This window comes from Symphalangus syndactylus, chromosome 13, assembly GCF_028878055.3.
Source record: "Symphalangus syndactylus isolate Jambi chromosome 13, NHGRI_mSymSyn1-v2.1_pri, whole genome shotgun sequence".
NCBI classification, from domain to species: domain Eukaryota; kingdom Metazoa; phylum Chordata; class Mammalia; order Primates; family Hylobatidae; genus Symphalangus; species Symphalangus syndactylus.
In genome coordinates, this window is record NC_072435.2 from 110,152,531 (window position 1) to 110,180,143 (window position 27,613).

At 41.4% G+C, this 27,613-nt stretch overlaps 2 long non-coding RNA genes across 2 annotated transcripts in view; one reads left to right on the forward strand and one right to left on the reverse strand.

Annotated features, from left to right (window-relative positions):
- Nucleotides 1–26,942, forward strand: part of LOC129459992 (uncharacterized) — a 60,243-nt gene extending 33,301 nt beyond the window's left edge. Inside the window, exon 3 of the long non-coding RNA XR_008650118.2 lies at nucleotides 26,869–26,942. This is a non-coding gene — a long non-coding RNA (uncharacterized lncRNA). The remainder of the gene's footprint in view (nucleotides 1–26,868) is intronic.
- Nucleotides 1,284–17,163, reverse strand: LOC134732160 (uncharacterized). Its single transcript, XR_010115045.1, has 3 exons — nucleotides 17,098–17,163; nucleotides 7,446–7,651; nucleotides 1,284–1,346 (listed from the first exon to the last, which is right to left on the reverse strand). It is a non-coding gene; the product is annotated as an uncharacterized lncRNA (long non-coding RNA).
- Nucleotides 26,943–27,613: the final 671 nt, after the last annotated feature.

Consider the following 27,613-nt stretch of genomic DNA (forward strand, 5'->3'; position numbering starts at 1 on the left):
ATCTCTTGCAAACAAGTGGATGAATCCCACAAGCATAACATTGAGTGAAAGAAGTGCGATACAAGAGTAGCTTCATATTGCTGCCTGATTTTACACCTGAGGAATTTTTTCAACTCGAACTGTACTATGTGTCATCTTTTGAAGCTTCTGAGGGCTCAACTCTAAACTATTTCGTTAGCGGTGGTCTTGGCATGATCCCCAAGAGTTTATAATGAAGGACCTGCCCCCTTTATAATGCTAAAGAAGGAAGGAGCAGAAAAAAAAAAAAGAATTTAATGGGGCAATGTGCCCTGGGTGGGAACTTAACTTGGCCAGGGACAGTACAGATGGAGGGGTAAAGCAGCTCTGGAACTTGGAAAATAATTATTTTCCAGCCTGTATTATTGTCCCTGGGAGCACATTAAGGTTTGAAACTCAATTCCAACCATTCCAAGAAGGATATTTAAAAGTTGGCTCTACCATCACTCTACTCTTCCTTTTAAAGCTAATTAAAAAAAAAAAAAAAACAAAACACAACCAAACAACAAAAAGTCTTACAGTCCCCCACTGCCTCCAGATTCTTTAAAAAGCCCACAATATGATGATCTGGGCAGCATTACTGATCACAACTTGCCCAGAGAGGTTACTTTAATAATCCTTTGAGTTAAAACTTTGCTTTCAATCTCTATACCAAATAGCTATGTATATATTTCCCTGTTTTGTCCCTTGTTAAATTCCTCAGATGCAGGAGTTAAAACTTTGCTTTCAATCTCTATACCAAATAGCTATGTATATATTTCCCTGTTTTGTCCCTTGTTAAATTCCTCAGATGCAGGAGCCAAAGGAAGCCTCATGCGGAACCGAATTATCTGTGTTCCGAATGTTTAGTTTTTAATAATAAAACAAAACAAAACCCAAAGTTTGCAGACCTCCTGACCGTACTTTTATTACCTGATCTGACGGAACGTGCCACAGCCATGCATGGGGGAAGTGAACCATGCCTGGGAGACGGAGATTTCTTTTCTGACCTGAGCTGTCCAGGGAAAGCGCTCGTCTTGTGCCCTAATCCCAGGCCACTCGGGAATCCTCATCATCCACGTTTGCCCCTTCTGAAGAGGCTGGAGGTTCTGGCAGAGAGTGGGCTCTGGCTGAGAAGTTGCCTAGTTTGAAAGTAACTCAGTTCAGGATTAAAAAAAATTTTTTTTAGCAGCTTAGGTCACTGCATGTATTTGCCTAAGCCACTTTGTTTTCCATTAACTCAATAAATATTTATTTTGAACATTCATTGTCTGCCACTCGGTGGGCTGGAACTAGAGATAGAGAAGTAAGCATGATGAATATAATCCCTGCCTCGGAAGTTAGCCATTCTAGAAGAGAAACAGACAGTAAGCAAGTTAAAATATATATATTATGCAAATATATTATATATGTCTTATTTACTTATATAAAATATACATTTCTTATTTATATATAAATATATATTTTATTTATATAAAAATATATTTCTTATTTATTTATATAAAATATATATTATATATTTCTTATTTATTTATATAAATATATTATATATGTCTTATTTATATAAAAATATTCTATTTCTTATTAATTTATAGAAAATATATTCTATATTTCTTGTTCATATACATATATTTTATATTTCTTATTTATAGAAATATATATATTTATTTATATAAATATATATATTTATATAAAAATGTTTATATGTATATACATAAATATATTTATTTATATATACATATAAATATATTTATTTATATATACATATAAATATATTTATTTATATATACATATAAATATATTTATTTATATATACATATAAATATATTTATTTATTTATATATATTTATATAAATATATAGTATAAATTAAATGTATGTGGGTTTATATATAATTTTAGAAATCATTAAGTACTATGCAAAGAAAAAGTCATGTGGGAGAGGATTATGATGGATGAGGATATCTTTTAAATAAAACAAAGCCAGAGAAGTCTTTAGCCTCCCTAAAGAAGTGATTTTTCATAAGACAGGTTTATCGGGGTAATTTACATACATTAAAATTCTCCCTTGATAATGATATAGTTCAAGGAGTTCTGATGAATGCGTCTTATTGTATAACTACCACTGAATCAAAGTACAGAACATTTTCCTGCCCCCGAAGTCCCTTAGAATCTTTTTACAGCCTGTCCATTTGCCCCCCACCACCAAGCCCCCACAGCCTCCTGAAACCACCGATCTGTTTCCTGTCCTTTAGTTTCGCTTTTTCTGGAATGTGGTTGAAAGGGAATCATACAGTATGCAGCCTCCCGTGCCAGGCTTTTTTCACTTAGCCAACTGTGGCTGAGGTCCATCCATGTTCTCGCAATTATCACTGGCCTATTCCTTTCTGTGGCTGAATAGTATGGGTGGTATGGATGATGAACCACAGTTCCTTAGCCCATCCCTCAGTTGATGGACACTTGAGCTGTTTCCAGTTTTTAGCTCTTATGTATGAAGCTGCTGTAGACACTTATGCACGTGTCTTTAGGTAGATATGGGTTTGCTGTTTTCTTGGGTAAATACGTAGGAGTGGAATTGCTGGCTTATATGTGTGCATGACTCTATGTTTAGTTTTATTAGAAACTGCCAAACTATTTTCCAAAGTGGTTCTGCCATTTTGCATTCCCACCAGGTCCACCTCCTTATCAATAATTAGTATTGTCAACCTTTTTTATTTTAGCCATTTTAGTATATACATAGTGCATTTCCCTGATGACTGATGATATTGAGCATGTTTTTGTGAACGTATTGGCTATTACATAAAATATAACTTTCATGCTATGTTTACAACATATAATTATAAATTATTTACATGTTTATACTTTACAACATGTATGTCATATAAAACATATTTTAATTAAAATTCAATAATGATAAGAAGGCACCATGATAGGAAGAGGCAGGGAAGACTGTTTCAGGCAGAGGGAACACTGTTCCAGGTAGAGGGAACAGCAATGGTGAAGGCCCTGAGGTGGAGCCGGGTAGGGATGATAGAGGAGCAGAAAGTCCAGTAAAGGTGCATCTTGGTGAGGGAGGATGATATGGGAGGGGGTGGTAGGCAGAGCCAGTGCAGGGCTGCATATCAAACAAAGGAGAAAACAGAGCCCTTTAGGTGCTATTGTTGCATAAGAATCTACCCCAAGACTTTGCAGTTTCCAATAACAAATCTTTTATGCTCACGGGTTCTAAGAGTCAGTAACTTAGACTGGGCACCATAAAGGTGGATTACTGCTGCTCTACAGTGTCTGAGATTTGAGCTGGAAAGATTCAAATGCCTGGAGGTGACTAGGTGGCTAGTGCTGGAATCTTCTGAAAGTTTCTTTTCTCATGTATCTATTGCCTGTGTTGGAACCACTTGGAGGCTGGGCTCAGCTGGGACTGTCTACAGAGCATGTACATTTGGCCTTCCCATGCAGCTTGGCTTTTTCACAACATGGTGGCCCCAGGGGTGTCAGACTTTCTCCATGAAGGCTTAAGGATGCAAGCAGAGGTGCTCTAGGGTACAAAGCTGATGCTGCATTGACTTTTATGGCCCAAACTTGGAAGTCATAAAACATCATTTATGCCCCATTCCACTGGTAGAAACATTCACAAACCTGCCCAAGCAGAGGGAAGCTAGACTTTCCACATGACACACAGGGTCATGCTGAAGAAGAAGATGTAGAATGGAAGATATCGCTGTGGCACTCTGGAAAATAGAATCTGCCACAGAGTAAAACCTGAAAGTGATACAGCTTGTTCTGCTCAACAAATGCTTCTGAGGGGTGATGAATAAGCATGTGGATGAATAAGACCCAGTCCTTGAACTTGAGGAATTCCCAAGGCAAATGGGGGAGACGGATATGTAAATAAAAACCATACTGTACATACTTCTACAGCATGTATCATATTAGGCTACAAAGTCCCCAGGAAGCAATCCATATTGCCTAGGAGGTGGATGAGGGGCTTGGGCTGGGGAATATGTAAGGGTTTACCATTGGGCGAGGACAGATGTAGTGGAAAGAAGAGCATGATCAAATAGTGATTGTTCAGGCAGAAGAGGAGGTTGCAGATGAGGCTGAAAAGGCAGGCTGAGCCTATTTAGAAGGGCTTCTGAATAGAGGCTGGGGAGTTGGACTAAATCACATAGGCAATGGCAAACCATTGAGAGATTAAGCACTGTGATCAGATGCATGCTGTGAAAAGAACACTTGGGGAGCTAGAATGGTGCGCAGGTTGACCACTGACGAGGGATACGCTGAAAGTCTAGAAGCCAAGAGGGAGGTTTATTCAGCAGTCCAATGGAGAAGCGACAAGCATGCAATTGACACCAAGGTTAGAGAGAATGAGGAAGAGTTGAAAGTGTCTCAGCAGTGAGTTCAACAGGGTTCTTCAAGAGTGAGGAGGAATTCAGGGGAAGGCGAATGCTCCTCCCCTGGGCAGCTGTGTACCTTGTTGGTCTCAGCTCTGGCTGTGAACTCAAATCATCTGGAAATGCTTGAGCCTCATCCCAAGGCAGCTAAACCAAAATCTCTGGGTTGGACACCAGGCATGGGTATTTTTTAAAAAGCTCTCCTGCAGATTCTCATGCACAACTGAGGTTGGAGACTGCTGGGATAAATGATGCATTTCAAAAGACTCCACAGAGACCTTAGAAAATGCTGATGTGGGCAGAACAAGGAAAGAGATAAGTGATTTTGATTTTGGACATGTTGGGCTCATGATAACAAGGATTTGAACCTTTCTCTGGGAGACAACATAGTTTAATAAAAGTTAGTTGATCCATAAAAAGAGATGAAATCACTTCTTCATAGCAGTGTTACAAAGAGGATGCATTGTGCTTGAAAGCCACAGAAAAGATTTATTCCGTCTTCACCATCCAGGCACAGTGCTTCAGGCATTATATCCATCCCCACGGCAACCTCAGAAGATAGGCATAGTTCTTGTGATGTCCATTTTGCAGAGGAGGAAACTGAAACTCAGAAAGACCAAGTAACTCACCCAAGTTTACACAGAAAAGGAATACAGTGTCAGAGGCCAGAGGCAAACCCAGGCAGTCTGATCTCAGAAGGGGATCAAGGAGTCTCTGTGGCATAATGCATCTTAGCACCCCCTTCATGTTTGCATAAAATAAATTGATACCACGATGACTGCTGTATTATTAGCACTGTAAAAATTACTGCCCACATTAAACCCAGTTTTGCTATTTCCACTGCTTACATTACAAAGAATGACCACACTCATTCTGTGTCGTTATGGTTCTCTCCACAAGCCCTCGTAAACCATCACCACTGCCTTTTCATTTACATGGTCCTCCGGGCCCAAAGGCCTCTGAGAATTTAACAGAGCCTCCACGGCGTATCATAAAACAAAACCAAATGCTCTCTTCTCCCCCTGTACCCCCTTTCCTTGAGTATCTGTCAAAGCCAGTGGAGAAATAGAAACCAGAATCTCCAAACAATACACTTCCCCACAGATAATAAATAAAATCTCCAAAGAAGGAGGGAAAAAGAGCGAGGAGTCCCACAAAGGCTGGGGGGTGGGGGCGGCTTGGGTGCACTGTTGCACTTTCTGCAATGAGCCAAGCAGCTACCAGCAGACCCGGGGTAAGGAATCAATTGAGATAAAAAATGGATGTCCACATTACATATGCCGTGTGCACATAAGAGTGCAGATGCCAACAGGGAATGCAGTCCAAATCAGCCCCCTTTGCTGCTTTGCACACAAATAAATACACATGTTGCCTCGTGTGGAGCAGATGCTCAGTGAATTCCTATGCAATGCATCAAAGTACCAATATTCATTTGCGAATTTTCCAAATACACATGTTTATGGGCAATCATTTCTCTCCTCTCACAAATATGGGTCCAACAAGAGCTTTTAAAAAATCTTTTATATTAGGCCAGGCACAGTACTTCATGCCTGTAATCCCAGCACTTTAGGAGGCCAAGGCAGGAGGATTGCTTGAGGCCAGGAGTTCAAGACCAGCCTGGCTAATATAGATAGGCCCCCATCGCTACAAAACAGAAAAACTTAGCCAGGCCTGGTGGTGTGCATCTGTGGTCCCAGCTACTCAGGAAGCTGAGGCTGGAGGATTGCTTTAGCCCAGGAGTTGGAGGCTGCAGTGACCTATGATTGTGCCACTGGACTCCAGCCTGGGCAAAAGAGCAAGACCCTGTCTTTTAAAAAATGGTTTTTTTGTGTGTTTTTTGTTTGTTTGTTTGTTTTTTGAGACAGTCTCACTCAGTTGCCCAGGCTGGAGTGCAGTGGCACAATCTCAGCTCACTGCAACCTCCTCCCGGTTTCATGCGATTATCCTAGCTCAGCCTCCCAGGTAGCTGGGATTACAGGTGCCTACCACACCCGGCTAAATTTTTTTTATTTTTAATAGAGACAGTGTTTCGCTATGTTGGCCAGGCCTGTCTCAAACTCCTGACCTCGTGATCCACCTGCCTCAGCCTCCCAAAGTGCTGGGATTACAGGTGTGAGCCACCGCGCCTGGTTCAAAAAAGTTTTTAATAATTTTTTTTGAAAATAAAGATAAACCATTTGTATTGATTGCATACGTGCATTGAAGCTTTCTTATATAGTGCACCTAGAGAAAGTGCCAGGAAGTAATGACACAAATTGATGACTAGGGACCCTTCTAGGGACTGGGGAGTGGGCAGAGAGTGGGGTGGGAGGAAGAGAGATTAGAGTTTTAGTTTACATTTCTTTGATTTTTATATGGATAATACTTTTATTGGGGGCAGGTTTTGACTTCTTTTAATTCAAATAAATTTAGTGTTTCTTGAAACTCTGTACAAGCTACATGATGCCTTTTAGCTGATGGAGGCTTATTACATATCCAGTTTTAGTCCTAGTCTTGGGCCAGAAGAGCCTTCCCTGAATGCCAGTCTTCACGGGTCCCACTCTATCTCACTTCCAGCTGCATCCTTCCTATTGATCAAGGAGACTCTTGGGCCAATGGACCAGCCTTCTCAGAGACCACCCTCCTCTTCTGGGCCATGTAGCTGGCACCTACTCAATAGTGTGTAGGTGCATACACTGGGCTGTTCGTGTGGAACATGTGTGGGATCTATATCTCAGGTGTGCTATGAGCTCTTGGAAATGAAAATCTCCCTGAAACATCATCACTGCCCCTTCTTCTGGGTCTCCTTCTCTAGTTGGAGGAGAAGCCTGGATTTTGTTTTCCATTGAAGAGGGCATTATGGTTGGTCATTGTCTAAACTGGGTTATTTCCTTTGAGTGACATACCTCTGGGACTTGGCTCAGAGATGTTTGTGTGCATAGGGGGATAGGGGACTGCAAAAAGCCTTTTCTACCATATGCAAGCTTCCAGAAGTGGGTTTGTGTGGTCACTGCAAAAAGTGGGAGTCAGGATCCCAGGAATTATGACTGTTTCATGACTTGAGCCCCCAAACTCCAGACCTGAATTGCCAGATGCACCCTTGATATCTCCATGTGGCCCATACTCAGCTATCTCAAACTCAACATGTTCCAAATGGAACTGGTCTTCTTCCCTCAAGACCTGGATTTCTCTTGGGCTCTGGATTTAAGCAGATGGCTGTTCGCCTTACCGAATCTTCTAGACCAGAAGCTGGACATTATTCAAATTTCTTCCTTCTTCATCACACCTGTAACAACAGAAATAAGAAAACTGTCATTAGCTGAGTTGCTTCATTCCTGGCATGGTAACAAATGCTTCACATTTAGTGTGTAATTTACCTCCCACATAACTGTGAAGTTGCTGGTATTATTATCCCCACTGTACAGATAGGAAAACTGAGGCTCAGAAAGATGAGGAAGCTTTCCAGGAGATGTTCTGACAAAACCTCGTTTCCAACCTCGTTGATTGGGCCTTTCTCTTTCATTCCCTGTGACTCTCTCTCCTCAGCTAAGTTTTTTCAAAGGCACCCAGTAGGTGTTCAGAGAAATGTGCTGGATTGAACTGAACTAACCTTCTAGATGGTGTTATGAACGGCATCTCCGCCCAGTCCAGTTGGAAACTGTTGCCAACACGAGGTCCTCCTTGGAGAGGAAGGGGAGTGGGCTAAGAGTGAGGAGAGAATGGATGGGAGACTTCAAAGGGAAGGAAAACGATTACTGGGAAGTCTGTTTATAGAACCAGTGAGTGATGGTGAGGGGGAAAGGCTGAAAAACAAATGGAGGGAGGAGAAGTGCCTGGTTCATGAATCTATCACCGATTCTTTTCATCTGCTGGCCAAATTATGGGCCCCTGTATCTTTGAAAGTCCCCTCATTCCCTAAGCTGGAAGCCTGCACTTGACCACCACCCAGCTCCAAGCAGTGCCTGATGGTAGCATGGCTTGAAGGTCACCTGTGTGTAGAGTTCAGGCATAATTAGAAACAACAACAAGAAACACTTTTGTAGCATTTACTACTTGCCAGACACTGTTATAAGTTCTTCTGAATGTTTTTAATCCTCATGACACAACCTCATGAGGAAGTTACTATAATTAGCCCCATTTTACAGGTAAAGAAACTGAGACACAGAGATAAGTTTGCCTAAGGTCATACAGGTAGGAAGAGGTAGAACTGGGAGTTTAGCCTAGGAACGTGGTAGAGGTGACCCTTTTAACTCCTACACTCTATGCCTCCTGAGCAAAGAGGCTATGGGTCATGAGTTCAAACCCTGTTGCCCCAAATTGCCATAACTGCATGAGTTGGGCAAGCTGCTCCCTCTGTGAGCCTCAATGGCTGCGTCTGTGAAATAGGGACAATCATCACAACTGCCTCATGGTGCTGCTGTGATGATTCTTATATAATCCACACAATGGGTTTAAAAAGCCCAGCCAGGAAAATAACATTTCCTGCTTTTCTATTTCACAAGGTTCCATGAGAAGCAAAGAACATAATAGTATGTATATAGCAGCATTTTAAAATTTGCATCTTGAAATAGTGCAAGCACATAAAAGTGTAGAGAATAAATATAATAAACTCTCATATATTCAATATCAAGCTTAAAAAATAAAAACTTACGGATGCAGGTGGATCCTCTTACGTAACTCTTTGTAATTGCCTATCTTCTCCCCCCTCTCCAAGGGTAACCACCACCCTGATTTTGAGGTTTATCATTCATATGCATATCTTTACATTCTTACCCTGGATGCATATATTTATCCTTAAATAACATATATTATGTAACATATGATGTTGTTTCATACATTAAAAATCTTCTGTCCATATTCTTGTGGAAATTTTGCTTAACACTGTAATTCTGAGACTGACCTATGTTGACACATACACTTCTGGTTGGTTATTTTTAACCACTATGGCGCATTCCACTGAACATACGCACCTTAATTTACTCATTCATTCTCCAGTTAATGACCATGTTGGTAGTTTCCAGGATTTTAGCATCGCAAACAATATTGCAGTGGATATTCTTGTATATAGCTCTCTTTGCATATATATAAGAGTTTCTCTAGGAGCCAAAGCAGGTGTTAAACTGCTTGGTTGAAATGTACATGCATCTTATAGAAGTTATTGGCTATTGTTCGTTTGCTCTCCAACATAGTTACACCATTTTATCCTCCCATTTTCTAAACAGTGGCCTGGAAGTCTCATTCATTCACATCCTTGACAACTCAGTTTTTTTTCAAATGGCAGCAATGTTTTTAAATGGGAGGCATTATTATTAGGTATACCATGTGGTCTCTTTGGTGGTCAAGGACTTCTGTGTGTTGACAACTGAGCCAGACAGCTAATATGAAGTCTTTTCCAAAAACAAGTCTGCAAGAACCCCCATCTTTTCTTTTTCAAAAGACTTTAATGACATCCCCCCAGTCTGATTCAGAACTCCCCTTTCTGTCATAGTGTAATTTCCCCATCCATGAAACAATTGAAATTGAAATTGCCTGATAATTTTTTCTCCAGTCTCAATTGAACATCATGAAATTGGTAACTACTAATCTCATTTTAGCACTGGAATCAAACCCACGACCTGATGCGCAGTAGGCACTCAGGAAATTTTTATTGTGTAAATAACTGATACCAATGTAATCTAGAGCTTGATGAATGATCAGAGGTTCCCACATTTTGTTGAATGGGTGGGCAAAACACCAAGTTAAATGGCAAGTGGAAGAAGCCCAGATGCTGACGGAGAACCTTCTATTTATCCGTTCATTCATTTATTCAGGCACTCACTTTTTAAATAAGCATTTGTTGCATACTGACTGTGTGCAAGGTCCATGGACTCCACCTTTGAGCACGCCTATCCTGTGTTATTTTGAGGTGTGATAGATTCTATGTCAGAGGTGAGCCCAGAAAACGTAAAACTAACTCACCTGGGAATGGAGGCAGCAAAGTCTTCCCGGAGGAGCTGGTACCCCCCAAGTCCTCTGTTCATCCTCTCCCCACCATGTCCCCTCCTGTCTCCTGGGGACACCCCTGTTCCTCAAACTGCCTAAGAGGTCAAATTCAGTTGCTGGATTCATGTCTCTTTTACCTTCAATTTCACCCAAATCAAAAGCCAAAAGGTCAACATAGCAGAGGTGTCAGCTGAAGTGCTTTTGAATTTGGTTCAGGGAGGTCGATGAGGAGGTTTGCTTCTTTCTTTGGCTATCACCCAAGAAAGAAAAGATGGGAGAAAGGGGAGTGGGCTTTGCTGACATTGAGGACAGGGGCTGGAAGCAAGGGAGAGGGAAACATCTTGAAAGAGACAAAAACAGCCTCCATGATATCCTGGTTTTTGGATCCAGAGCCCAGCATCTTAGAAACTCACACCTAGGGATCTGCCAAGCAGTCCTGCAAACACACCTCCCAGCACAGGCACAACCATAAACCACTCAGCCAGCACTCGCTGGCTTCACCGTGATGGGCCCATGATGTATTTACCCAAAGAGAAGAAGTGAAAGGTAGCTGTAGGCACGAAGCCATAAATACAGCTCGGTGTTCAGGTGACATCATCCCAAACTCCCCGCACAGTGCTCCATGGTTTATGAAATCACAACACCAGGCGGCGTCTCCTGGGCGGACGGGGTGGGCAGCTCTAAATTTATTTGACCTAATTCATTTAGTTTTTTCCCTTTCACTTTCTAGGGGAGGGGTTTGTCAGGACTTCTCCTTTTCACTTGAGGAGAATTTACCTACCTCCTTGACTTTCTTCTGGGGTGTCTGGGATGAGAACAATGGAATCTTGAAAATAGCAGGAAAGTGGATCTGCTCAGAAAGCAAAGTGACTGCTCCATGATTTTGGAGAAATGGGTCCCTGCGAGTATATGTCAAGCTCAAAAAGTAGCCAATCTTTCAATGTTGGCTTTTTCTTTGGACCTTAAATATCCAAGGTAAAAATTTCTATTTGCTGTGTTCACTGCTATATCCCCAGTGCCTGACACATAGTATACACTCTAAAAATATTTATTGAATACATGAACCATTGCTGGAGCCCAGGCTGAAAGGTTCTGATGAACTGCACTGCTAACTGAAAATATCGACTAACTCTGAAATTCCCTGATTTCATTAAGCCTCAGTACCCATTCTTAAACACCAAGGAGAGGGGTACACATCAATAAACCTTTCCGGAGGGAAAATTTAAAACATATTTTTAAAAGCCTTGATGCCTAGTAATTCTACTGCTAGGAATTTATCCTAAGGAAGTAATCAGAACTCTGCACCAATATTTAGGTATAAGATGTTCGTTGCAGTGTTATTTACAATAGACGGAAACCAGAAAGAATGTAGGTGTGCAGCAATCGGAAACTGGTCAATTAGATTATGTCAATGTGTTTAATATTTTAGGAAACTACTACAAAAAGTAAACATGCATAGTCTCTTTGTAAATGGAGACTGGTGGATTATAAAACCCTACACACTGTATGATCCCACTTTTATCAGAAAAAATATGCATACAGAAGACTGTGTGCTAATAAGCTTACAGAAGCCATCTCTGGGTGGTAGAATTAGGTTCTTTAAATTTTTTTCATTGTTTTATTTTATTTCCCAGTTTTCTACGGGAAGCATAACTCAACTGAACAATAAATATCATGAAGACATCTTAGAGTGAGGAGCTATAATATTTTGAGAGAAGGGTATATTTACATGCAAGCTCTGTATAGAACTAGAGGTCCCTTAAAGCAGAGTGGTTTGTTTTAAAGGTTCAATCTCCCACTCCACTACTCAGTCAGTCATCCTAATAAAAAGTGGATGTTGGTGACCTACCCACATGTATTTCCTTCTGCTATACTGAGCTATCACTTTTTGCACCTGAATTTCCTTACATGGGGATCATGACATTTTAGTAGATCTCAACTTTTTCCAAATCAATCACTAAGTGGGTTACATGGTATATTAGCCAGCTGGTGCTGCAAGAATGCTTTCAGCATTCAACAATTCCCTCCCTCACCACCAAATTCAATGGTTTAAAGTATCAAGCATTTATTTCTTGCTCAAGAATCCAGGAGCTGACTATAGTTTAGCTGCTTATGGCTGGGCTCAGCTGGGAGGGCTCCATTTCCAGACTGGGATAAGGTCTGATCTATCATCTCTCTCATTCCTTCTTGGACCAGTGGCCACTCAGGACATGTTCTTAACATGAAGAATGGAAGAAGCATAAGAACCAAGCATTTATAGCCTCTATTTGTGTCACATTCCCTAACATTTCATTGGCCGTAGCAGGTCACATGCCAAAACTAATGAAAGTGGAGCACAGTCCACCCATTCTAGTGGGAAATCTTGCAAAGTCACATGTCAAAGAGTGTGGATGTGTATATCAAGTGTAGGGAATTTATACTGCCAATAACGACTCCATCTATCACATGTGGGAAACCCAGTATCTGTCCACGGCTAACTTTCACTTTTCCTTGTCTTTGTCAAAGATCACAACACTTCAGAGACATCAAAGGTTCCTCCATTCAGATTACAGGGCCTTAGCCATATGTATTTGGTCATGTCCTGCATATCCATGAGGTCTCTTAATGGTTCATGTGCCTTTGTCTTGTCTCTACTGCAAAATTGCAGACAAAAGACACAGTAGTACTTTTGCTTGTTTTAGAGACACAGAGTCTCACTCTGTTACCTTGGCTGGAGTGCAGTGGTGCCATCATGGCTCAATGTAGTCTCGAACTCCTGGGCTTAAGTGATCCTCCCACCTCAGCCTCCTGAGTACCTGGGATTACAAGTGCAAACCATCATGCCTGGTTAATTTTTAAATTTTTGTAGAGACAGGAGTCTCACTATGTTGCCCAGGCTGGTCTTGAACTCCAGGGCTCAAGTGCTCTTCCTGCCTTGGCCTCCCAAAGTGCTGGGATTATAAGTGTAAGCCACTGTGCCCAACCACAAACAGTACTTTATGTCTTCTTAATAGGCTCAGCATCACACAGTAGGGCTCTGTGACTCAACACATTTATTTCTCAACAGTAGCATTATTCCTCAACAGTAGCATTATTCCTCAACAGTAGGGCTCTGTGACTCAACACAGTAGGGCTCCAGACTCAACACATTTATTTCTGGGCTATGGGGTGGTTTGTAGAGTGTCAACTTGGTTAAGCTGGAAATATGTTTCCAAGAGTTCTTTTGGTCTTCAGATCCGAATTAGACTTGGCCAAAAACTGAATTTCTGCAAGGGTGGAAGGGTAGATGAAGCAGCAGCCAGTAGTCCTGGAGGGCCACCCTGGTTAGATGAGGTGACAAGTGCAGAGGTGTCAGCAGGTCTCAGCATGCCCTCACTTTCCTCTGTTCTCTGCAGCTCTGTTGATCCTGCTGACCAAGAGCAGACCCAGTCTCTCCACCAGGTACTTGGAGCTGGACTCATGGAGGCTGTAGTTACACAGAGGCAGGGGTGGACCCCTTTTCCTCCCACCCTCTTCCCTCTCAAGCTTCTCCTCAATAGTCCCATTGTGGCTGCTGGACATGTGTGGAAACTCAGGTTAGGTGGCTTTGTCACCATTTTTAATAAGGAAACTGAGGAAAAGCAATGTTAAGTAACTTTCCCACTGTCAGATTACTTGCTTCTTCAGAGATTCTATGGCTGTCGGTACAAATGTTGGCCACTAAGCTACATAAAATAGAGAGTTGGGAAGAGGGAAGGATGATGTGAGCACTGTGTCAGGCAAGGTCTGAAACCAGTGATTATAAGACATGGATACCATTTCATGTCCAGTTCTCTTCTAAATGTGATAGGTTAAATGATTGGTCCCAATGACCCACTCCTCTGAGGTCATATCACATGTCCACAGCTTTACTGTGGCTGAAAGCACGTTTTCCTGCAACTCGACTCTGGGCTTGGCCACATGACTTGTTTTGACCAAAGGGATGTTAGTAGATATGATGTGAGCAGAAGCTTAAAATGTGCTTGTGCGGTTGGTTTTGATCTCTGGCACTCTGATTATCTATCGTGAAAGAAAAATAAGTCCTAGGTTGTCACTGCTCCTTCAGCCTGGACTCCAGGATGAGACACATGGAGCAGATCACATGACCTGGATGGTCACTGGTCTGGGAAGTCAGACCTGGACTCAAAGTGGAGGCCGAAGTCCTGCATAGCTGAGCTGAGCTGCAGCTGCCCCACAGACCTGTGAGCATGACAATGGATAACAGTTTTAAGCCACTGAGCTTTGGAGTAATTTTGTTATGCAGCATTGTTGTGGCAAGAGCTAATATAGCAAAACATCCTGTTTCCATGGCAGAGAAAAGATGCTAAAGAGTGTGCATAGTAAGTTCTTATTTAAATATATATTTTGTATATGTGTGCATTTGTATGGAAGCCCTTAGGTCAAATGTTAATGGGGGTTTTCTAAATGTATGGAATTTCCAGGAAACTTGCACTGTATAAATTACATATAATTGTAATGTTTGATTGTTTAAACAAAAAAAAAAATAATGACTTTTAATCACACAATATAGATTGGTTTTTCTTTACAAAACTTAATAAGTTCTGGTGCTAATAGATCTGTCAACAAGAAGTGACTTTGTCCTAAATAAAAATGCAAATATTTCCTTAGGAGGATTTTTCCTCAGCCAACCATATTTCACTAGCTTTAGGACATGACCAAAGTCCTTGAGAGCACCAAGATGAGGGGTGGGAAAAAACAAACAGATGATTTCTCCAGAGCAGTGGATCTCAACCGGCAGTGACCTGTCTCTCCAAGATCATTGGACAATAGCTGGTGATGTCTTTGATTGTCACCACTGGGGGTTAGGGGAGGCAGTGGATGCTATTAGTATCTAGTGGGTAGAAGACAAGGATACTACTAAGCATCCTACAATGAATAGGACACCCCCACCTCCCCCAGTAAAGAATCATCCAGCCCCAAATGTAAATAGTGATGAAGCTGAGAAACACTCCTTCAGAGGCTGTCTGTGACACCTTCTCTCGTCCCAAATTTGGGACAGGCTGGAGAGGCACAGATGAGCACACTTCACAGGAACCCAGCTTGGGGCACTGAACATTAATCCAGAGCTTGTCCAATGCGAGTAACTTGCAGAGCACGGTCACTCTGAACTTTGGGACAGAAGATTGAGCAAGTATGGGGTTAGAGAGGTAGGACAAACTCTGAGATGTTACAGAGTCGAGTCCTTGGCTCCAGATAGGGCTGGTGGCCAAGACAGAGCATGTGGTCGGTTCACAGCATGGGAGCATCTGTGCTATACCAAGATTACTCATAGGATAAAATTAGACCTCCAGACCCAAGCAAATACTAATCTGCTTTCTGTCTCCATGAATTTGCTTTTTCCGAGCACTGCATATAAATGGTAACATACAATATGAAGTCATTTTCTATTAGCTTCTTTCACTCAGCATAGGGTTTTAGAGATTCATCCATGTTGTAGTATGCATCTTTTTTTTGTTTTTTTTTTTTGCTGAGCAGTATTCCATGGTTGGATATACTAAACCAACCACACTTTATGAATCCATTGACCAGCTGATGGACATTTGGATTGTTTTTAAAAATATATTTATAATTATGCAATTTTAATTATATTTGAAAAACACTAGTATTTTTATATATGCATGTGTGACCCAGAATATAATGATTTCTTCAAATATGTAAATGCTGCAAAACAGATTCCCTATCTATCTATCTGACCTGTCCACATTTTCAGGAAAATCTCAATGGTTTAGAATTCTTTAACTTGGAAGCCATATGGTTATTTAGTAGAGAGGATTTAAAAAACAGAATAAACTAAATACATGTGTGCTTAATTGTAGCTAATATTTATTAAAAGTTTATCTTATGCTTGGAAACTATTGCAGTGCTTGACATGTATCAATTCATTTTATTGCCTTGACCACTCTAAGAGGCAGGTATTGTTATTATCCTTATTTTACAGATGAGGAAATTGTGGAGCAAAAAGATTAATGATGTGTTCAAGGGCACATGGTTAGGAAATAGCAGGATTTGAAGCCAGGGAGTCTGGCTCACACTCCCAGCCTCCTATGCATGCACTGATTTTTTTCAATCAATATAAATTACTTTACTTATTACAATCTGGTTATTCTTTGGCTTTAAAACATCCATGCCAGTATAAGCTAGTCATTACATTTCTCTCCTCATGCTAGAATTCTAGTCTGAACTTTTTGATGACGTATCCAGTGCTGAGCCTAAGACTATACAGGCTTTGAAGTGCTGCCACTTAGTATCATTGTGCAACCCTAAACAGGTACTTCAATCTCTACAAGCCTCCGTTCTCTCACCTGAAAAATGGGAATTATAAACCTCGTAGAGTTGCTCTAGCATTAAATAAGATGAACATCAGATGCCTCGCACATAGAAAGCATTGACTAGCGTAAACCTGTGTAACTTTTGTCACGTTTGTGTCATGCTATTACTCATGCTCACATCAGCTGTTAATATGCATACACAATATGTATTACTACTTTTATACACATCCACATCTATATTTATATTATACATCTAGAGGCACTTGCCTGGAATTGCGAAATCAATCTCAGGACAGCAGGGGCAGGCTCCAATCTGAACAACCTTTCAGAAGGGAGCAGGGAAAAATCCTTGCTCAAGACACACACAGATCCCTAGATGCACAGGCAGCCCTCTCCACTCCCCCCACCCCCATCGTCCACCCCATTCCCCTCTCCTCCAGCATTCCAAACTGCAGAGGCTGACCCTGTCTCTCTTGATGATTTAAGTTTTGGAGAAGGACCGGAGAAGGATTTGTTTTGACATTTAAAGGCAATCCAGGTAATGAATGGCAGGGGCGGCGTCCACCTCCCTGTCCATATATCTGCGCAACAGTATCTATTTTTGACGTAGCTGACACGCCATTTCCTTTAGCAGCACAAGGGGGGCTCGTCTTTAAATTAAACTCGTCTCCGGCCCCTCCGATCTGTAGCTCCATCAGGGGCAGACACTGGTGAGGGAAGCCAGAGAGACGTGGCAGGCCTGCTGGCGGTCAGTGATGCATGATGGAAGGAACCGGGACGCGCGCGCTGGAAGCAGCACTCTCTCCAAAGCACTCACTAATGACTGAGGACAGCCCTGAGTCTTCTAATCACCTTTAATGTGCACTTTAGAAGCTGACTTTAAAGCAGGCGAGATAAGCAGGTCAGACAAACAGACAAGGAAAACAAAATAAAATCATATAATCGTCTCTAGGCAGCTGATTTTGGATGAGGAGGAGGCGATGCACTTGATTAAGAATTTACTAGGGCAGAGAGACGTCCAGGCTTCCGTGAGTGCCTTTGTTTCAGTAACTAGCAGACCCTCAATCCCCAACCCACTGCTCAGGGGGTCCTAGAATTCTGTTCCTGAGAGTTAACTTGGTAGAGTGGAGAGAAAACGTTAGCATGGGAGTCAGCAAAGCCCAGCTCCGCCGTCTTACTAGCTGGAAGGCTAGTCTCTTTCTTTGCCCAAGGCTCAGTTTTCTCGTCGGTAACAAGTCCTTCATATCCTTTGAAGGGTCATTGTGAGGATCTAAATGCAGAGGAAGAGATAGAGAGACAGAAAGACAAAAAGAGATAGGAAGGAGGAGGAGGGGGAGGTGGAGGAGGGGAAGCAGGAAAAGGAGAAAGGAGAAAAGAAAAAGGAGAAAGGAGGAGGAGGAGGAGGAAGAGGAAGAATATATGTGCAAGCGATTTATAAACTGCTGCAAAGCACTTTCCAAATGTTGCAATTATTACATAACTATGAGGAGACATTTGGGGTCTACCTGAGGAAAAACAGTAACAATGAAGGAAGGTATTAAGCCGGTCTGTCTTTTAAGCCACACAAACATTGCTATCCATGCCTTGCCATTATTCTTCCCTCCAACCCTTTCCCCCTGAGGTCCTGAATCTTTGATCTTTCTCTTAAAAAAATGTTTTAAACACAGTAAGGGGGTCTTAGAGTTTGTGTGATCCTTTCTGATTTAAACTTTAACTAAAACATAAACCTCCTGGAGAATACCATGGCCAAGTTGGCCTCTCTGATATCTGGGTAAATTTTCTTCCTGTCAGAGCAAAGAATAGTGGGGTGGGTGAATGTGTTACAGGGGAGCAGAAGATTCCAGTCTCATATACATGCTTACCCACCTTTCATCTGCTAGCCAAGAATTCTTGTGACATGGAATTTGGGTGGAAAACAATTGCAGCTTCTCATTGAGCCAAAGTCATCTTAAGCCTTGGCACTGATTCCTATGGGATGATGGAAGATGTGTGCCAAGAACCAGAAAGGAACAATGAGGAACTTCTTTCCAGAAAGCTACTGTCTACTCAAGACCTTCACTGCAGTGGCAGAGGGAGACTAGTGATCAGTCTTCAAACTTGGTCTAGTGCAAGATACCCACTGGGTCCCTGTGCCCCCATCTCCCAGGACCCACAGGATCCCATTGCCTCAGAAAAATGACACTTCTTTGGTCTCTGGATAGAAACAGACTAAGGGACTGAAGTGGTCCATGCCCTCTTGGTGATGGCTCCCTTTTTCATGACATCTATTCCTATCTCATGGAATTAGAGAACTTGCTTTGGGAAAACACTCTTTCAGTGTCAAACTTGGCGTTGAACACACCTGTTATCACCAATAATGACCCTGAAGGTGGCCCTGTTTAGAGATGATAAAAAGAATATCTCAGATTTGCATGATTTTAAAAGGACTTAAAATTTGGAATATTGCTAGGTAACATGCTAAGTAACGAATTTAAGCTCATGTTTATTTTTTAATGTGATGCTAAAACATAGGATGAAGAAGTGGCTTCATCCCAGCTGCTGTGACTGGAACTTGAAGATTTGGGTTACTGAAACTCACCAATAATAAGGTCAAAGTAACGCAAGGAATACAACCTAAATGTCCATTGATTGATGAATGAATAAGCGAAATGGTTTATCCATACAATGGTATATTATTCAGCCATAAGAAGAAGGAAGTACCTACATGTGCCACACTTGAATGAAACTTGAAAACATGATGCTGAGTGAAAGAAGCTGATACGGTTTGGCTCTGTGTCCCCACCCAAATCTCATCTTGAATTGTAATCCCCACTTTTTGAGGGAGGGACCTGGTAGGAGGTGATTGGATCATGGGGGTGAATTCCCGCCTTGCTGTTCTTGTGAGAATGAGCGAGTTCTCTCAGGAGATCTGGTTGTTTGTTAAGCGTCTGGCACTTTCCCCTCTGGCTCTCTCTCTCCTGCCACCATGTAAGATGTGCTTTGCTTCCCCTTCGCCTTCTGCCATGATCGTAAGTTCCCTAAGGCCTCCCCAGCCATGTGAAACTTGAGTAAATTAAACCTCCTTTCTTTATAAATCACCTGGTCTCTGGCAGTATCTTTATAGCAGAGTGAGAACGAACTAATACAGAAGCCAGTTATAAAAGACCACATATTGCACGATTCATTCATATAAAATGTCTAGAACAGGAAAATTTATATAGAGAGAAAGCAGATCCCTAATTGCCAGGGCCGGGGGGGACAGGGGTTAGGGGAATCAGCTAAAGGGCACAGTGTTTCTTTTTGAATGTTCAAAAATGGACCGTGGTGATAGTTGTCTGTATCTGTAAAAATACTGAAAATCATTAAGTTGTATACTTTCAAGGAGTGAATTGTATGATGTTTGTGATTTAGATCTCAATAAGTTTGTTTAAAGAAATAACTCAGAGTTGGCCAGGCATGGTCGCTCATGCCTGTAATCCCAGCACTTTGGGAGGCCAAGGCAGGTGGATCACTTCGGGTCAGGAGTTTGAGACCAGCCTGGCCAACATGGTGAAATCCCATCTCTACTAGACAAAAATACAAAAATTAGCCAGGCATGGTGGTGTGCACCTGTTATTCCAGCTATTCAGGAGGCTGAGGCGGGAGAATCACTTGAACCCAGGAGGCGGAGGTTGCTGTGAGCCAAGATCACGCCACTGCACTCCAGCCTGGGTGACAGAGTGAGACTCCATCTCAATAAATAAATAAAATAATGACTCACAGGCATGTTGGGCTGCAGTCACAGAATAGCATCTGAACCAAGGTTCTGTTTGATGGGAACAGCACTAGGATTCAGGTCTGGGGTTCCAGTGTTTGTGAACGACAGGAAATACCAAGAGGAAGGGATCCCAGAAGTTTAGACAAACAGATGAAGCGGTCTGTGACTGCGAATCCTGGGGACAGAAGCTGCTGCCCACAAATATGTAGAGAATTGTGCTGTTGAAGAGAAAACAGCCTTATTCTGAGTAATTGACGAAGTTTACTTAGGAAGTCAATTTCAGCTCAACATGTGGTTGAGATTTTAAAAGGGAGAGTTCTTCGTGTCTGTGTGTCATGTGTGTGTGTCTTTGTTGGGAAGAAAGATTTCCCTGTCAAGGCAGCATTCATGAACAAAGTGAGGACAGTCTACCTGGAATGTTAAGAAAGCATTTCTGCACTAAGGATAGAGTTTGGAATAGCAGCCTGCCAAGTACATGTCCAATTCTTAAAAGACTATGATTCCAGGAAGACTAGACCCCAAGTTCACTAGAACCTTGCTAAAGCAACATTTGCTTTGGAACAAAACTCAGGATAAGTTGGTCTGGGAAGCTTGAATTGTAAAAACTATCAGAAGACCACGTTATAAGGCTTCTGGAGGGCTCGTCCGGAAGTTCTAGGAGGGGAGAGCTGCTACTCCTACACCCTTGGCTGAAGAACAGCCCTCTTCTATCGGTAAAAGTCATCTTCTTTGACTGTGTGGGCAGCTTTGGGAAGAATGCACATTGAGTGGTGAGGGAGGAAGGGGACACCCACCTAGCCAGCCAGATCAGCCAAATCAACCCTGGTGATCAATGGGGTGGCAGATGTTGCAGCCAAGTCGCCCTCACATCCTTGAGTTGTCATCCTTGGGGACAGTGTTTCTGTGATGACCTAAAGGGCCACCTAAATGTCACCCTTAGGAGACAGTGACATACATTGGATCTGAGCATGACTTTGGAGTTGGGGAGACCTGGGTTTAAATTCTGGCCCTGTCATTTCTTCTTGGTAGGATACCGGGGCAAATTAGACTCTCAGTTTTCTCATTTACAATATCGGAGTAATTATATAGACACTATTGTGTCAAGGAAGCATTACAATAAGGGCTCTTACTGACACTCTAAATTCTTTCTTTTTCCGGATTACAAAAGCAAAACCAATATGTGGTAAAAAAAAAAAAAAAAAATTGTCCTTCAAAACATACATATTGAAAACCAGAAGCAAACATGCCCTGAAATTGTGCCTCTCAGATATACCTGCTATTTATCCTTTAACTTTTATATATTTTTCACATATACTTCAGTGAGTTTTATTATTTTTATCATGAAAAAATACAATAAACTTGACACATTAAACATTAAAACTTGACAACACCCTTACAACATTCTGTGTGCTCGCCTACAAGTCTACTAGCGGTAAAAGTTGTCTTCTTTGACTGTGTGGGCAGCTTTGGGAGGAATGCACATTGAGTGGTGAGGGAGGAAGGGGACACCCACATAGCCAGCCAGATCAGCCAAATCAACTCTGGTGATCAATGGGGTAGCAGAGGTTGGCTCCAGCATCCTTTGATTAAACATAACAGGTTAAAGGTTTAAGAGAGTTAGATAGTAGGAACCTTCAGATTTGGAAATCCAGTCTTTATCATCACCTCCACCTCTGTCATCACAACCACCACTGCCACCATAACTATCTCCCCCAGACCATCATCCTATCCACTACCACTACCACCACAACACAATTATCATCGCCAACACTACTTCCATCATCCCTACCTTCACCATAACCTCACCACCACCTCACCAACACAATCATCACCATCACCACCATCATCAGCACTAATACCAGCCATCACTACTATCATTATTACTGTCATCAGCACCACTATCATCATCAGCACCATAATTACCACCATAATCACCACCACCATCACCATCACCACCATCATCACTACCAGTTATAAAGTGCCCCTGGGCAAGCCACTTGCTCTCTCTAGATTCTATGTGTGCATCTCAGGCTTTTGTTTACCCATTTTTAATTCAGTGCTAAACATCTACCTGACCCTACACAAAGTTTCAATAGCCCTTTCTTCTATCATTTTTACCCAGATCCCAGGAGACGTACTGGCATTCAGTTTTAAGTGTCCACACTAGGTGAGAATGCACTACATTTTAAATTTATGTTAAAATTCTCTGTAGTCCGTATATTGGGAACTTCTCTGATCCAAAGTAAGTTTTTACTGTCAAGTTCTGGATCTGTAAGACCAGAGACCTTAGAAGATTTAAACACACAAATGCATCCAAGAAAGAGCAGGAGAAAAGCCAGCAATACAGAGAGGACTTCCTCAGCCTGGTGGTTGTGACGCCCCGTGTTGAGAGTAAACTTCCCCCAAATAATCTGGGCAGTCTTTTATTTTTCTGGCCTCCATCATTGACCTGTTGCCTCATGGCAGAGTGCATTTCTGAGACAGGATCAAGACATTCCATTGAGTTATACTACATCCAAATATCAGACGCTGCCTTTGAACCCTTCTGACAAACCACAAACTTAGGAACCAACATTGACACAACACTCAGCGGATTCAAAACACTGAGCAGGGGAAAGGAGAGGGTGTGGGAAAAGGCTCTTTGATTAAATGTGTTTCTTTCTCTTTGTGCTCTAATGGGGTCTAAGGTACTGCCTGGCAACTTGGAAGTTCACGTGCTTGTTTTCTGAAGAAAGTCTCTGTCACATCCTCTCTCAGAAGTTTTTGGCCAAGAGCAATATTAGAGATTTGTTATTGGTTTAAATACCCATGCATTTCCATGGATAAACATTCAAGCAAGAAAAGGAAAGCATAGAGGAGAAATTTCTCTTAAGAAAAAAAAAAGGATGTGAAGAAAGTCAAGATATTAGCAGTCAAAGTGTCACATTTTCCAAAGAATTAGGCTTATCTTTTCACAGACCTTCGTCTGCTGGAATGACTGTCTAACCTCCGTGCCACGTTTTTAATCCCTGCAAACTGGTTTTAGTTTTTGCCAAGATGGATGTTGGATCTGAATGAAAACCAGAGTCATTTATCTTTGCCAAGGCATTTTCTTCTTCTTCTGCGGTGGAAAGTTATGGAGATAGGTTCTTTCTCATCAGAATGTGCCCCTTCCAAAATTATCAGGCTCCTGTGGTTTGCTGATAACCAAAAAGACTCAGGCTCAGAGGTGCAGAAACTCATTGAGGATAAATGAAGAGAACATTAAAAAGAAGACATACGTCTTTGTAGCCAAGGAGGCAACCAAGAAGATATTTTCTGAATGTGGGGCAACTTCATTTGCTAAAATGGGGGCTCATGAATGATTATGCACCTCCATTTTCAAAACTGGACTCAAATTCCTTTACTTGTACCTCTTCTTTAGGCCTAATGTTGGTGGGGGGGAACATTAGCATTCCAGGCACCTTTTCAATTAAGAATAAAGGCTACAGGGCAATTTAAAGTCAATGACTGATTTCTTCCTCTCCCCTCTGCTCACGGAGGAGCCGAATTCTCTTTGAAGCCAGGATTGGAATCTGAAGCCTGGTCAATAAGAAAGCTTAGACTGCTCAGAGAGAGCCTACTTTGGTTTGAGGTATAGGATAAATGTCTAAGAGCATTTCTGTCCTCCTCAGTGAAGCCAGGTGTGTGTTTTGTTGAGAGAAACAGCAAACAGATACAGATGCTAACATTGTACAAACACAATGTTAGCAACCCCAGCACTGTGGGACTTAGAAAGCATTCAATTCTTGTAATTCATTGCCGTTTATCACCCATCTCTCAGCTCAAAGAGCCTGGAGATTTGGAGTTGCTTTTAGGGATGCCAAGAATAAGCACATCACCCACTAGGGTACCCATTTCATATTAATTATTAATAGTTACAAAACACTCTGGTTATAAGCTGTATGATATTTGGCTACACATTAAGCCATCAATCTTACTAAATTTCCTTTAACATGCAGGAAATAAAAGCCAAGAGTACCTCCTTGGAAGCCAAATGGTGCAGAGAGAGGAAATTGATGAGGGTTATGTCACTCAGTAGGGAATCTGATTCATCAGAAGTGAAAAAAGTCATCAAAAACTTTGTTCCAAAAGCCACAGGTTATTTTGAGCAAAGTCTGTTTCCCCCCATATGCTGATAGATTTCCTCTCATGGTTAAAGCTACAAGTTTTTTCACAGAACATTAAAGTTATCAGACTTTGGAAGACAGAAGACCCATGGCAGCAAAGGTTCTGGCCTATTTGCTAGAAGATTTGCACTGGTTTGGGGCAGCCTGCAGGGCCATTGTCCTTTTGTGTTTCTGGCTAATGGGATGGAAAAGGACAGAAAACCAACCTCGGTTCTGCGGTGTTGGTACTGGCTGGAAATATGTATTGTTAGTGCCCTCTAGCGGCCGAGTCTTGGCGGGACGTTAAAAGAGATTTTTCACCATGAGCTGGGTGTTGAGTCCTTTTAAAAAGCAATTTTGCAACTTGGCTGTGGCCACTGTGCTCTGCTTGTAATGGCTTTAGACTTCATGATGCTGGTGCTTTCATGTTAAACTGTTTCAAAGCCTCTTGTGGAAGCAAGAGAGTTTGAACTAAACTACAATTTATGAAAATGGCAACTTGAAATATTTTTGCCTCCAATGTAGACCATTCTTTGCCTGCATGCTTCCGTCTTGATTGTCTATTCCCGAAAACAGCATCTTCATTCAATGAGTAAATGTTTTCTATTACTCAAATTTATTTGGTAAAATAGACTCGGGTAATAGAAAATTGTTTTCTTCTTCATACTAATTGTGTGCCTTGCGAAGGCTCTAAAATCATTCCGTTTTGACCTAGAAATTCCTTTTCTAGGAGTTTTTCCTAAGGAATCATTATGAATATGAACAAGATTGAGGAACAAGCTACTTCTTAAAAGGTTATTCATAATAAAGAAGAAAACAAACCACCTAACGGGCCAACAATACAGACATTGATAAATTATAGTTCATCCAACTCATGGAGTAGGAGGTAGTAACTAAAAACAACATATTATGATTAGAACCGGAAATACCATTTGACCCAGCAATCCCATTACTGGGTATCTATCCAAAGGAATATAAATCATTCTCTTATAAATACACATGCACACGCGTGTTCATTGCAGCACTATTCACGATAGCAAAGACACAGAAGCACCCCAAATGGCCATCAATGATAGACTGGAGAAAGAAATGTGGTACATATATACCACGGAATACTATACAGCCATAAAGGGGAATGAGATCATGTCCTTTGCAGGGACATAGATGAAGCTGAAAGCCATTATCCTCAGCAAACTAACACAGGAACAGAAAATCAAACACCACATTCTCACTTATAAGTGGGAGCTGAACAATGAGAACACATGGACACAGGGAAGGGAACAATACATGCTGGGGACTGCTGGAGGAGGATGGGGTGGGGTGAGAGCATTAGGAAAAAGAGCTAATGCATGCAGGGCTTAATACCTAAGTGATGGGTTGACAGGTGCAGCAAACCACCGTGGCACACATTTGCCTATGTAACAAACCCGCACATCCTGAACATGTACCCCAGAACTTAAAAAATAAAATTAGATAAATAAATAAAACATACTGTGGTTGAGAAGATCCTTTTCAAACAGCTGGGGACACTGGTCACTCAAGTGACTTTCCCAGTGTCTCACACAAAACCTCAGTGGTGGTTATGTGGGTGTTGATTTTGCAGTAGGTCATTGAGCTACACGTTTTCTGAATATACGTATTTATAATTTTTAAAGAATATTTTTTATAGTTTAAAAGAAGATTTTTTTTAAAAAAATCAAAGAAATCAGGTATTCTAATCCTTAATTTAGCACTCTGTTTCCCACACTAGTCTACTCCTTGGAGAAACGAATGTACAAAAGAGAAAAGATGGAATTATGGTCTCTGGGAACTAGATTTTATAATTGCATTTAAGAAATACCTAATGTAGACGACGAGTTGATGGGTGCAGTAAACCACCATGGCACGTGTATACCTAAGTAACAAACCTGCACGTTCTGTACATGTATCCCAGAACTTAAAGTATAATAAAAAAATTTTGCATATAGAACATCCCATTGGTGGACTGGATTTGTTTGCAAATGGCCTTGTCAGTGGTGAAGTGGAAGAGAATGTGAAGCCCCACTCAACTGAAGTTTGCAACTTGTCAGCAGATCTGGAAAAACAATACAGTTAAAATTCTTGACTCTCTGGAGATAGGAAATTACTAATAAATTTCATGAATGCATATTTCCTTATTGCCATTACAGTTGTGAGGAATGGTCGTATCTTTTGCTGTTATTTTTAAACCCTATAGAATATTTGTAGAAAAACAATTTGTCTAAATGTATGAGGTAGTTTATAACTTCTCTACATTTCCATGTCAGAAGCAAAGAGATAAATAGTTAATTCTGAGTTACATTTAATAAGTATTCATTTGTTTCTCTCCACCAGAGACAAGAGAGAAAAGCAGCTTAGTCCCAGACCTCAAGGTACCCCAGTATGGCTGGGAGGAAGTTTGACATCCTTGAAAAAAAAAAAATAGAGAGCAACATAAGGCAAGTGAATTCAGTGTACAGTATAAGCATTATAATGCTCTAAGGAATAAAATCAAGTGTCAAGATGCATAGTTTATAGTAAGGAGATATTGTGTCAGACTAATTTGGATATAAATCTGTATGAACATGTGATCTTAAATCTCTATGGCTCGATTTCTCTATCTACAAAATGAGAATAATATTGACACTTACTATTGTAAATATTGAATGCACATTGTTAGAATATGTATAAGAAAATGCACATTGTACTTCCATGTTTATTGCAGCACTACTCACAACAGCCAAAATTTGAAGCAACTTAAGCATCCGCTAACAGACAAATGGATAAAGAAAATGTACACATACATGATGGAGTACTACTCAGCCACAAAAAAGAATAAGATCCTGTCATTTACACCAACATGGATGGAACTGGAGATCATTATATTAAGTGAAATGAGCCAGGCACAGAAAGACAAACTTTGTGTGTTCTCACTTATTAGTGTGATTTTAAGATGAAAACAACTGTAGTCGTGAAGATAGTGAGTAGAATGATGGTTGCCAGAGGGTGGGAAAGGCAGTGGGGGAGTGGATGGACAGTGGGGATGGTTAATGGATGTGAACATAGAGTTAGATAGAATGAATAAGGTCTAGTATCTGACAGCACAACACGGTGACCAC